The following is a 13,601-nucleotide window of genomic DNA, read 5'->3' as shown; positions in this document are numbered from 1 at the left end:
TGAGAAGTAATCAGAGCAGGTAATTTTCTTAAGGCTTGTATCAACAACATTGTTGATTGAATGTCGTAATTGTTGATATCAAGGATCAAATTACTTGAAAAAATAAACATTGGTAACTAGTGATAGCCAAATAATGGGAAAAAAAGAGTTTATATCTAAAGTATATTTAATATATATGAATAAAGTATATATAAAGAGTATATATAAAGTATATATATATAAAGAGTACATATAAATAAAGAGTAGATGAAATTGATCTAAACAGAGGCTACCAAAATATATTAGTACATATAAATAAAGGGTAGACGAAATTGCTCTTCAAATATTCAAATATATTAGTCATTTATAAAAATTATTCATTTTTAAATAAATAATTTGATAAAGAATTTGGCCTTGCAAAATTACAGATAAAGAGGCCAACAAACTATTAAATTGGTACAAATATGTTTAAATTTGTATCTGTGGAAGACCTTATTTGCCCAATTAGCCAATATTCATGTATTGTACCCAATTACAAAATAAACCAATATATGACAGTGATAATTGTCTAGATATCTGCCAACTATTTTATATCTAGCCAATTCTAATCCCAAAGTATGTATCTTCTTCCAAATTTTAAGCATACATTATGAATCTCAAAAATAATTCCATTTTTTTCAGCCATTGTGAAAAAGATTATTATACTTGTTAACAAGTTCGTTTTACTTGTTATTATTTATATTTTGAGGACAGGTTAAAAATATGTTATAGCCCGACAAAAATAAAATAAAGCTCATCAATTTATCAAAAATACTATCTGTATAAACACACATCTCTGTATGTTTTACATGGCATCAACAAACTATTTTCCTACTGCCATCGAATAAACATAATGTGACTTAAGTCTAAAAAGTTGTGAAAGTAAATGTATCTACATATTTTAGCCTCTCAAAACTGCCTCTTATTGTGCAATATGGAAATTTACAACACACTAAACTTTTCAATAAATCTCTTGCAAAATTAAACTCAAATAATTGAAAACATTATAAATGTTTACCTAACATTAGAGAATAACTGCTAACAGTAAAATTTGAAACATTGTTTAGCCAAATTTACATTTGACGCAGTACATAGAATTACAAGACAAGCCATAATTCATAAAATTAAATTGTCTGTTAATGCCAACAATACTTTGACAAATTTTTGATAAATTTTACTTAATTAATGGATTTTAACCCCCGAAACATTCCCATGATAGCTACTTTGAAGTATAGCTACTCTCAACTGTTCAAATGCACCTATCTTTCAAAATACAGGGTGCATAATATTTCCTCCTATTATGCTGATAATTGCAACAGCAAACATAATTTCTTTTGTAACTGAGTGCCTCTGAACAAAAATTTAATACTTATCTATCTGTTTCTATGCACTGCTATGCATTTTCTGCCTACTATATTTTACATTTACCAAATGCCTGAATCTATTCTTTCTTGCGTTTAAATATATTCATACATTGCTTCTTTCACCCTCTACATTTTGTATTCACCAAATGCACTATATTTAGCAATCATAATGACCTCACAATGGTCAATCCCAATGTCCCTTCAGTTTCAGCAAACTGTAAGCTGTTCGCAGTATTTGGTCCTCACCATTACCTATTGCTGTTTTCCTTCACTTTCTTCTGTAAAATAATTACCCCTTCCTTCCATATTATTCTCATGTTATATAACCACATTACCATGGTTTTTCTCCTCCCTCATCCCTACCTTAACTACTCAGGAGCCCTATCCCACCATCTTTACTGGCTTCTTTTTTACGATTTTTTTCTAACCCTGGGTAATTAATTTTAATCTTCTGCCTTCAAATTTTCTCTTTTCTTCTACCTCTGAAATCTCAACTATTATTTTATTTGATGAGTCGGAAGCCACTCCATCTAAAACTTTATATCACCAATTCCCTCTGCTACTTAGCTCCTTTCATTTCCATGGCCTGCTGTCATTTCAGTAATCCAAAATCAAATTAACATTCTTTCTATAAAATTAGTTTCCTTTTCTTACTCTCCTGTTTTTTTCAAAATTTCTATTATTCCGGACAAAATTTTCACTGTTGCTTTCATGTAACAGCGTCTATCTATACTTTTTTTGTTGTTTTAATTTTTATATTTGGTGCGAGGTCTCACATCTCTCCCTCTTGCTCCTTCCATCACTATTCCTTGCCTTTTTAGTTTCTGGGCTTTTAGGCCTTCTGTAGGGCAATTCCTCTTTCCTGTCGCTCATAACACACACTATTGCCAGGTTAGGCTTCCTAAAAGCCTAATTCTATCTTTATACTCCGACACCAGATTCATTAATTGAATCATCAAATTCCTGGATAGTCTGGCCAAAATCAGCTGTACTAGACTCAACTAGAGATGGCAAACAAAACCATATCTGCCATCACGAATGGCCACAACTCTGCACATTGCCACCTGGACAACCTTTTACATTTTCATACTTTGCATGGATCATGTTTCAGCATTTGAATACCCTTGCTCTCAACCTTATTATTTGCTATCAACCTTACTTTACAATTAGTCTTCCATAAAGCCCAAATTACTTCCTCTAAGAAACGTCCCTGAACTTGCCTCCGTGCAACACTATTTATCACGAAGCACAAACTTACCTTCCTCTGACCCCTCACTCTTATTGAAGTGGACATCCACTTGGTTCTTTCACATGTAGCCTTATGTTGTTGTTGTTCATATACAGGACACCAAATATTAGCTAACCTACATGTTAGTATTTTTTAAAAAGAATACATCGTTGTGTTGTAAATATCTTTGGATTCGAGTATTTTTATGATTATAAACCTTACATAATTTTTATACTTTTATTTTAAAAAATTTATTGAATATTTTATTTATTGAGTAATTACAACACCAAGCACCTTCCCAACCCCTATAAAAAATTTGTCCATTTAGCCCTGATTAACGATAGGCATTACCTTATCACTATTTTAGAGATGGAAAAACTGAGGTTCTGAGAGGCTAAATTACTTGAGTTCACCACAAAGTGACAGCATCAAGGTTCATGTGAGTTAGTCCGTCTCTAGAGAGTGCTCTGTTCAACACTATGCTGCAAATCAATAATGATACTAATAATATTTATGATTATGTAATTACCAATGAATCTGCCAGTGTGAGATAATCAGCCTTATGCATTGTTTTGCTGAATTAACTTTTCATTTTTTCTGTGCATGTTTTATTTTGACAAAGTTGACAATTCCATGTATAATTTATTTCTTGATTTATGATTTCATGGTTTTATGTCTATATATTATGGCATCATGTGGCCATAAAATAAATGGTGCTGATTTGTGGGAATTTAAGTCTATCCACACACACACAATTATTTGTCAGTGCTTGATGAACTCTCTGTATCAGAGAGTGATCCACAATCAAACTTCACATTCTATAAAATGAGGTTCCTTTTCTTACTCTCCTGCTTTTACAAAATTTCTATTATTCCAGACAACATTTTGACTGTTACTTTTCCTTTATGTTCATATTCAGGTAACAGAGTCTATCTATACTTTTCGTTGTTGTAGTTTTAAGTTTTATCTTTGGTGCAAGGTCTCACATCTCTCCCTCTTGCTCTTTCCATCACTTAGTCCCTTTTGCCTTTTCTGTTCCTGGTTCTTTAGTTCTTGGCTTAGATTTCTATTCCCTTAAGATGATTGTTTAACCGTATTATTGTGTCAATGGTCATATTTTTTAAACTCTTGATAAATTCTGCCAAACCAAGCCTAGAAAATTTGTACTAAAGCACTCTTCCAATAATGAAGATAAACCACTGTGAAGGAATCTTACAATATTTGTTCATTTGATAATTAAATTTTTGTCATTTTTATAATTTCTAGTGTTACAGAATAGATTTGTAGTTATTCATCTTATAATCCTTCTAATATGATCTACCTACCTGGCTATGCTTTGCCTACGTAAATGACATTCTGATAATAGTTTTATTTATTTCTTGTTAACTAACCACTAATTAGTAATTGATTGCCTCGTCCTTTGACTCTATGTCTTCTTAATTCAGAAAAATGTTGTTATTTAGAATAGCTTAAATTCAAGTGAAGTACCTTCTAGTTAGAAGATTGAAAATAGATTATTTCGCAGATTATGGTTTAGATACAAAATTGTACCCTATCATTTGTTATCTTTCCATCTGCCACTAAACTTTAATAGACAGAGTGAACAAGGGATGGTCCTGCAGGAGCCACACTTAACGGGCTGCCACAGCTAGTGCCAGACGGCCTTCGAGGGACTTCGGTTATTTGTCCACAGCAGTGGTTTTCAAACTCCACTGTGCAATGGAGTCACCCAGGGGACGTGCTGCAAAAGAGACTGCTGAGATTTCCTGAGTTTCTGATTCAACAGATCTGGGGGTCCAAGAATTGACGTCTCAATGTAACACCGATGTTGTTGGATCAAAGACCACTCTTTGAGAATCAATGATCTACATGATTTGAATCCAAGAAAATTATGCCCTGAATTTCTCCAAAATCCAAGTCTCTGTCCAGGCAATCCCTAACATAATCAAATTTGGTTTCATTTATTTAGAAGTTGCTTATATAAGAGTAATAAGTCAAGCTGGTAGCACAAACATAATTTTTCTCTCAAGAGGCCATCCGTTTTCCAGAATGTGTCTTTGGTCTTTACTATTTGTTCAACATGATGCCCAGTGTCCCTGCCTCAACACTCCCTTCTTGCTTCCTTCATTGAAACAAAGTCCTCGTCAATGGCCAAAAAGTACTTTCCAGAACTTCACACTCACCTTAGAATACTTTAACTTTGCAACCCCATAACAATCAAGTATACTATTGTGTGCTATTTCACACATTTTGATTTTATTGATCATTTCTATGCATATTTCTTAACTCTCTTAAAAATGCTTGTGTCTTAATAATATTGCTTCTAAATTATGTTGCTCAAAATAGTCTTTTGATAAGCACTTTTTCAATAATCATTTACTGGACCCCCAGGAGAAGGGAAAGAAAGAACAAATAACTGACTGAACAACGTTTTCCATTTCCATGATGATGGCAAATTATCTAAAATTGGGTCTGAAATCTCACTTTTATAAACACAGAAGAGAATAATTTATTTGATTTACTTTGCAATAAGCTTCGATTTCACAACATAAGCAATAAAAATAACAAATACTTATTTCAGGATGCTATATTTTATTATGTACTTTGGACAGGTGGGACTCTGATTATATAATGTTTTCCAATTAATGGAAGAGGCTGAAGAATATATTTCTGAATTTGTAGCAACCCTTTTTGTGAATAAGCTTCTGTAAAACTTAAGAATCTCTAAAATGTTACAAGAAAAATTTGATATATATTGGTGTATACATGCTGTATTGCCCTCTGATTTAGCCACATAGACTGAAGTTTTCCAAACTTGAAAAATTATTTTTTCAAAGTTATAGAATTTATTAGAATTTGTACTTCAAAAAACAGCTAATTTTTAAATGAATTTTTAATAATCTAGATGCTTAAAAAATTCTATGCCACCACAAAATTTCAAGGTTATGCAGCTTTCTCACAGAGTTTGGCAAAGTAGGATAAATTGAATTTTTCTGTCTTTATAGATGAAGAAAATGAGAAATCAGAGGTTACTTACTTGACCAAAGTTTTGCCACAAGGAAGAGAACTAGAATTTAGACCTAATTTTTAAGCTATTATTCTGCTTTAATCTTATTTTTTTCCAAGTTTTTGATGCCTTCATGACTCAAATATTACTGAAAAGAAACATGTCCAGGTTTTATGATGTTGTTCAGAGATCTCTGAGAGAGATGATACCTCATTATTATATTTTGATATATAACACGATGATTTTCTTTTCTTTCATGGTACAAAGAACATGATTTAACCATAAAATTCTAACAAGTGTTTTACTTTTAAAGCCTGAAATCTAAAAATGTATATTGTTCTTAGTTATTTAGTGGTCATAATCACACCTAATTTTTTATGTCCTAAACATTAGAAATATAGGGATACACAACTTTGATGAAGAATAAAAGTAAAATTTTTTTTATTCTAAGAAGATCTTTTAAATATTCTCCATTAAAAGTTTTGAATTTATTGTCAAAATTTCTCAAAGAACAAATAGGAGGATTAAAAATGTTTTGGCCAAAGATATTTAATTAGCAAGAAATAAGAGTTCAAAAATAAATTATTTATTGAGGTTAATTTCATATTCATGAGAATAGTTTCAAAAAGCATATTTCCTGAAAACATGCAACTAGATATAAGACAGGCTTTTGGTCTTTAAATGCTACAAGAATAATAAAAAGTAAAAATGGCCTTCAGTTTCATATATAATTGGATATGTTTTCCTCTAGAATTGGCATTTCAGCTGAAGAGAATGTGTGCTTCAAACTTGGAAATAAATAATGCATTTACTTATTTGATTAAAGATTGAACAGTGAATTTAATAAAGACATTATGGTCTTGTAATATAATATAAACTCAATCTTCTACTTACAAACAACTTTAAGACAGAATTTAGGAGGAATGTCCTTTGGAAAATTGTCTTTCCTTCCCCCACAGATGATTCAAATAAACAATATATACTGTTTGGAACATTTAATTTTATCTGGAACTAACCCTCTGTTGGCATGTCTTCTTCATCACTGAAAATGTAAGAAAGCACAGCCTCATCATGAAAATGCTGGGTATCCACGTCACACAACTTAAAAATCATAATGAGTTGCAGGTTTCATTGTCAAGAGTTACCCTGTGCTTCAAAAATGTGCTTGCTCCTTATGAAGCAATATAAACCTTGTTTTTAATCTTGCAAACTGTATATTCTATTGGATATGTCTATTAAAGACCGAATTATGAGTGAACAATAAATGTCTTTTCTGAGAAACGTGCATTTTCTGTTGCACTTAGACTTGAAGGTGGTGTACAAGGTACTTGGCCAAACTTGGGGCAAAGAATGGTTCCTGTGAAGAAGCAACAGTGAGAGTCTGGTTATCTACATATAAAAGAATAAAACTGGACCCTTATCTTAGACTGTACACAAAACCAACTCAAGGTGGATTAAAGGCCTACCTGTAAGACCTGCAAGTATAAAATTAACAGAAGAAAACACAGAGAAAACAACTCCTTGATATGGGCCTTGACAATGGTTTTTTGGCTATCACACCAAAAGCTCAGGCAACAAAAGCAAAAATAAACAAGTGAGACTGCATCAAAATGCAGTGCATAAAAAGCTTCTGCACAGCAAACACTCAACAAAATGAAAAGACAGCCTGCAGAATGGGAGAGAATATTTACAAACCATATGTCAGATAGGGGTTGACATGTGAAATAAAAATCTCACACAACTCAATGTCAAAAAACAATCCGACTGATAAATAGCCAAAGTATCTGAATAGACGTTATTTAAAAGACATACGAAGGGCAACAAGTGTATGAAAAGGTGCTCAACATCATTAATCAGAAAAATGTTTATCAAAACAAATATATCACTTCACAACTGTTAGGATGGTTATTATATAAAAAAGAGAGAAGTGTGATGAGGGTGTGGAAAAAGGAAACCCATGTTCACTGCTGGTGGGAACGTAAACTGATACATCCATTTTGGGAAACGGTATGAGGGTTCCTCAAAAATTTAAAATAGTTACTGTATGACTCCACAATCCCCCTGCTGGGTATACACCCAAAGGAATTGAAATCAGTGTATGAAAGATATATCTGTATTCTCATGTTTATTGCAGTATATTTCACAATAGTCAAGCTATGAATACAATTGGATAAACAAATTATGATATATAGTTATATATCATATTATAATCTTATAAACTCTGTAATAATAATATAAATATTATGTATATAGTATTCAATCTTAAAAAAAGATTAAAATTGCCATTTTTGATGATATGGATGAACCTGGATGGCATTATGCTAAGTAAAATAAAACCAGACATGGAAAGAAAAATGCTTCATGATCTCACTTCTATGTGCTATCTAAAAACAAGCCAAGTATACAGAAACAGTAGAATGGTGGTCATCAGGGATAAGGACTAAGAGGAAACGAAAAAAAGCAGATCAAAGGGTACAAACTGGCAGTCATGTAGGATGAGTAAGTTGTATCTAACCTATAGTATGATACCAATAGTTAATAATATTGTATTCTGTACTGAAAATTTTCTAAAAGTATATTTTTTAGGTGCTCTTGCCAATCACATAAAAATAAAGCTATGAAAGGTGATGGATATGTTAATTGGCTTGATTGTAGTAATAATTTCACGGCATATATTTATGCCTTAAATATGTACCATGAAAATAAGTAAATAAACTAAAATGTAGGTTATCAAAACTTAACAATTTATACACTAAAAATTTCAAAACTTGAAAAAATAACTCAATGGGAGAGATTTACAATTACTTCAATCCTATTAGAGCGGCAATGACGGAAGATAAGTAGAGGAAGGAGACAACCTGATACATGTAGACTCATCAGCAAAGCCTGAGGGACAGTAATAACATCCATAGCGTTGACAGCCAAACCATCAAAAACTTTGCTGTGAATATATTATTTTTGCAACATATGAAACACAAACAGAACAGCAAATCTTGATTCAGGCATCTATCGTCCTAATTAACTGCCCCTCTGATCATGTATGCATGTGTCACCTTGATCGCAACCATTTTCGAAAACAACGAAACAAAAATAAACTATTGTAATTTTAAAAAATAAATTATCACGTGAAGTTTATATTTGAAGTTATTTTTCAGGAAAACTTCTGGACACTGAAGATACTTATAGTCAATATTACCTCAAGGCAATTATGGCACCCTAACTACTGTTTTTAGTAATATCTGCTTCCAAATACTCTTAGAAATGGGCAACTTGATAAGGTGATCCCTGAAAATCTCTGCCATCTTGATTGGGTTAACTGTGTTTATTTAAAGAGGCTAAAAAGAAGGTTGGTTTTTAATGCATGGTAACTATGCATTAAAAACAAAATTATATATGAAAAATGAAATTATATATGAAATTATAATGAATAATGCAAGGTTATTCCATGCCTTCTAACATTATTCTTCCTACTTGGGTACCTTTTTGCCATCAGAACAAATTATTAGGATAAATAAATGTGTAAGGGCCATACATACCTACTAAATCTGAGTGCCATGAATTTGTTTGTAATTTTATGTTATTTTAATTATTGTAGTTATTGTAGTATGTGGTTATAACCCTTTTTGCTTTAATTTTCAGTAATCCTAGAGACACCTAGAATTATTTTAAAAGTTGAGTCAGTTGTCTCCAGTTATAGAAAATTGACTTACACACTTTTAGTAGTGAAGTCAAAATATCTGAACTGAGTTCACTTCTGCACAAAGGAAAACTCTGCAAGTAACTGAAATTTTCTGAAGACTGGCATATAGACAATTCTAAAAAAGTCCTGGGATATTAACTATCTCAAATTGGCAGCATATACTGGCATGTGCCTCATCCTGCTCACCATCATTTCAGCTTGAGATACTTACAAAAAAGAGAAAAAAGATAGCTTAATAGTTCCAAGTTTAAATAGTTATATTGGTATACTCCTTAAAAGAAAAATCAGCACCTTATCGTGGAGTAAAAATTTTACTTATGATTTCTTCACTTTTCTCCCATCAACTCAACAGCCAGAAAATAAAGCATATTAATAAATACACATGCAGACACACACACTGTGGAAATCAAAGACCTGGGTCTATGTGTAGCAGTGTGTTGATAAACTATCTGTAGAGACCGGAGGTCAAATTAATTGTATATATGAAAATTATATAACTCTAGAGACTCAAGAAGATATGCAGATAAAAGTTACTACATAAGAAAATACAGATTTCTCTATTTTTCCACAACAGAAATTATAGAGTGGAATAGTGATTTTAAATGTAGCTTCTGTTATCATTTGGGGGAATAGAAAAGTGAGGGCAACAGAGATCAGAATATAGGCACTAATACTTGAATGCCTGTTATGTGTAGCTATTGTGCTTTGACAGTTTTACATAACTTTCTTATTTAACCAACACAAAACATTATGAGATTGATGTTTCTATGACTATTTTTCTGTATGAGAAAACCCAGGTTCTGACTTCACATCACTCATGCCATATTGGGTGGCTGAGGCAGGATTCAAATGCAAACGTGGCAGCACCACAGTCTATGTTTTATTAATCATACAACCACTGTATCCAACTAATTATAAAGTCTGTATGGAAGCCCAGAAAAATAGGCCAGCATTAAATTGAAAACAGCATTAAAGAGAAAACTATTGATCTAAAAACATTTAGTTTTACAACTTTTAATTTACCATAATTGTGGTTGCTACAGTGACTATTTTATAGGGAAACCATGCACAAATTAATTCATGATACATTCATGTTTTTTTGCATATGTCTCTTTAAAAAAAATCGTTATTTAGGCAAAGTGCTAAAGAGAAGTTACTTCACCTTGCTGACACTGTGTCTTACAGTTTTACCCAACACGTTTGAGTCATTACTTCTTTAGCTTAACAGGATTACTTAATTGCCTAGTCATGGAATGAATGATTTGGCTACTTCTATAGATGTATTAATAAAGCCTTATTGGTATAATAGTCAAGTTAAGATGAACATGCTTGTGACCTCTTGCAGAAATAATGAAGATTCTGCCATTTAAAGAGCAATAAAATGTAAAGATGTAATTACCAGCTCTTCATTATCTTATGGAATCTCAAGATAAACTCACTTTATTTCAATGTCAAAAGAGCATTAAAGTCCTTTTCAAAATACCGTTTAATTGGATAGATTAAGATACCTTAATACATTAATTTCATTCCTTGTTACTGTATATTTCACGATAAGAATGCAGGGATATATATTAGAGTTCTGGGAAACTGAAACTTGTGTAACTTACCAGTTAATTCTAAAATCTATTAATCATGTGCTTTGCTTATCTTTCTTCCTTGGTAAAATAAGGATGTTCAAAGATATTTTCATGTTGTCTAAAGCATCTGTATCTCATATGAAAATATACAAAATATATAAAATATTAAGAGAAGTATGCCAAATATATACAAAATAAAAATATACAAAATATTAATCTAGCAGAAAAAAAACTGTTGCATGAAGATAAAGTACAGGATGAGTAGCTGAGTTTGAATGACCAAGAGACTCACACAAAGATGGGTATGCACAGTTATACTAATCACAAAGGACAAAGATCCCTGTGCACGTGCACATCACACATATCTGAATAGGTCATATACAATATTGACCGCACATTTAACAATTCAATGAATGGTAACTATAGAACAAGACAAATATGTCCATTCCTAAAGAAACAGTAATCAGTCACTAAAGTGCAAAATACCCAGCCTATATAAACTTGTAGCAGTAGGCCTCTTCATATCCATATCTGCAACACAGAGTTAGAAATGTTTGGATTTAAACAGTAGTGAAAATATTACTACATTTCAGAAAGGTATGACCTTAACAGTATGGAGTTTGAAATTTAGAAAAATATATTTCTAACTAGGTTAAAGCTTGAGTGAAAATTTCAATTGCTTAAGATAAGCAAGAATTAGGGAGTGCTGATGAGGTAAGTATAGATGAAAAATAAATTAGCAGGCTAGTCCAAATGTAGTGGTGTTCAAAACTAATTAATCACAACCAGTTACAGATTTCTTGTTTTCTTTTCCACTCGCACTTAGCCTTAAAAATAAACAGAAAAAATAAATAAAATAAATAAATAAGTAAATTGACAGTTGGATAATAGTACGACTTCCTGAAACCACTATTCTGGGAAACATATACCTATAATGGGAATACTTAGGAATATTTGTCATGAAAAATTCATGCATAAATCGTGGCAAAATATAAACTTTGAGATTATATGTACAATATAAATAAATGTAACAATATGCAACAAGATGGTGTTTTCTGTATATTTCATGGTAAGAATGCAGGGATATATATTAGAGTTCTGGGAAATTGAAACTCGTGTAACTTACCAGTTAATTCTAAAATCTATTAAATCATGTGCTTTGCTTATCTTTCTTCCTTGGTAAAATAGGGATGTTCAAAGATATTTTCATGTTGTCTAAGGCATCTGCATCTCATATACAAATATGCAAAATATATAAAATATTAACAGAATTATACCAAATATATACAAAATAATATACAAAATATTAATTTAGCAGAAAAAAACTGTCGCAAGAAAATAAGGTACAGGATGGTACTTTATCTTATGGTTTTTTTGTGAACCATAGTCAGAAAAATCAAGGGATCATAAATAATAAAACAAAATATACCCATTGCCTTAGGGAAATCGGTAAATGAGAATTATATTTTTAAGGGAACTATATAAAAGCTTTATATAAAAACCACAACCATATTTCTTGTTCCCACACACTCCAATCAATTCATTAGATTGTTTTACACATTCTGCAAAATTATTCTAATGCAGGCAGAGAATTTGAAATGTAAAAATTATCATACTGTCTCCTATATTTAGAGCTCAGCTACGCATCTTACATGTTAAAATGCTACTTCTGTGTGACACACTCTTACACCTACTGAGGAAAAAAATTGCTTTGTATTAACAAAGTGAATTATCTCTCTTGAGTAACATGAGTAACTTGGTCAATAGTTACTTACCGTGTGTTAGTTATGGGCTGAACTGTGCTCCCCTCTCTCCAAATTCATATGGTGAAATTCTAAATCCTAGTATTTCTGAAAGTAACCATATTTGGATGTTTTAAATAAGAATTCAGTTAAAATGAGGCCCTCAGGGTGGGTTCCAATCCAACAAAAATGAAGTCCATATAAAATAAAATTTGGAAAGGGGTAAAAATCAGCTACATGCATGCACAGAAGTACAACTCCATGAAGCCAGACACCTACAAGCCAAGAAGAGAGGCCTAAAACAGATCCTTCCATCATGGTCCTCAGAGGAGCACTTTGACCTTGGATTTACAGCCCCTAGAACTGTGGGAAAATAAATATCTGTTGTTTAAGCCACCCAGTCTGTGCATGTGTGCACGTGTTTAAGTGCCACCTTAGAAAACGGACATAATGGACTTTTTAAAGCCAGCACCCAACTATGTCAGCATCATTTTCAGATGTTTATGTTATTTTATTTTATCAAGTATTATAATGATAATTTAAAAAAACAGTTTCTTGAGGTGGCTCACACTTTTAATCCCAGCACTTTGGGAGGCAAAGATGGGGGGATCACTTGAGGTTGGAAGTTCAAGACCAGCCAGAGCAACATAATGAAAGCTAAGGTCTACAATTTTTTTTCTTTAATAAAAAATAAAGCCGGGTGTGGTGGCACACACCTGTAGTTCTAGCTACTTGGGGGCTGAGTTGAGAGGACTGCTTGAGCCCAGGAGATCAAGAGTACAGTGAGCCATAATTGCACCACTGCACTCCACCCTGGGTGACAGAGTGAAAACCTAATAAAAATAGACAAAAACAATTTCAAAACTTAAGACTAAAAGAAACTCAGAAAACCGTCAATTACATTTTGTTCTGATTTTTCTATTTTATATAGTATGATGAAATGTTACATCAACTTGCCATTTTTA

This window comes from Symphalangus syndactylus, chromosome 13, assembly GCF_028878055.3.
Source record: "Symphalangus syndactylus isolate Jambi chromosome 13, NHGRI_mSymSyn1-v2.1_pri, whole genome shotgun sequence".
Taxonomy (NCBI): domain Eukaryota; kingdom Metazoa; phylum Chordata; class Mammalia; order Primates; family Hylobatidae; genus Symphalangus; species Symphalangus syndactylus.
This window is presented reverse-complemented; position numbering follows the sequence as displayed.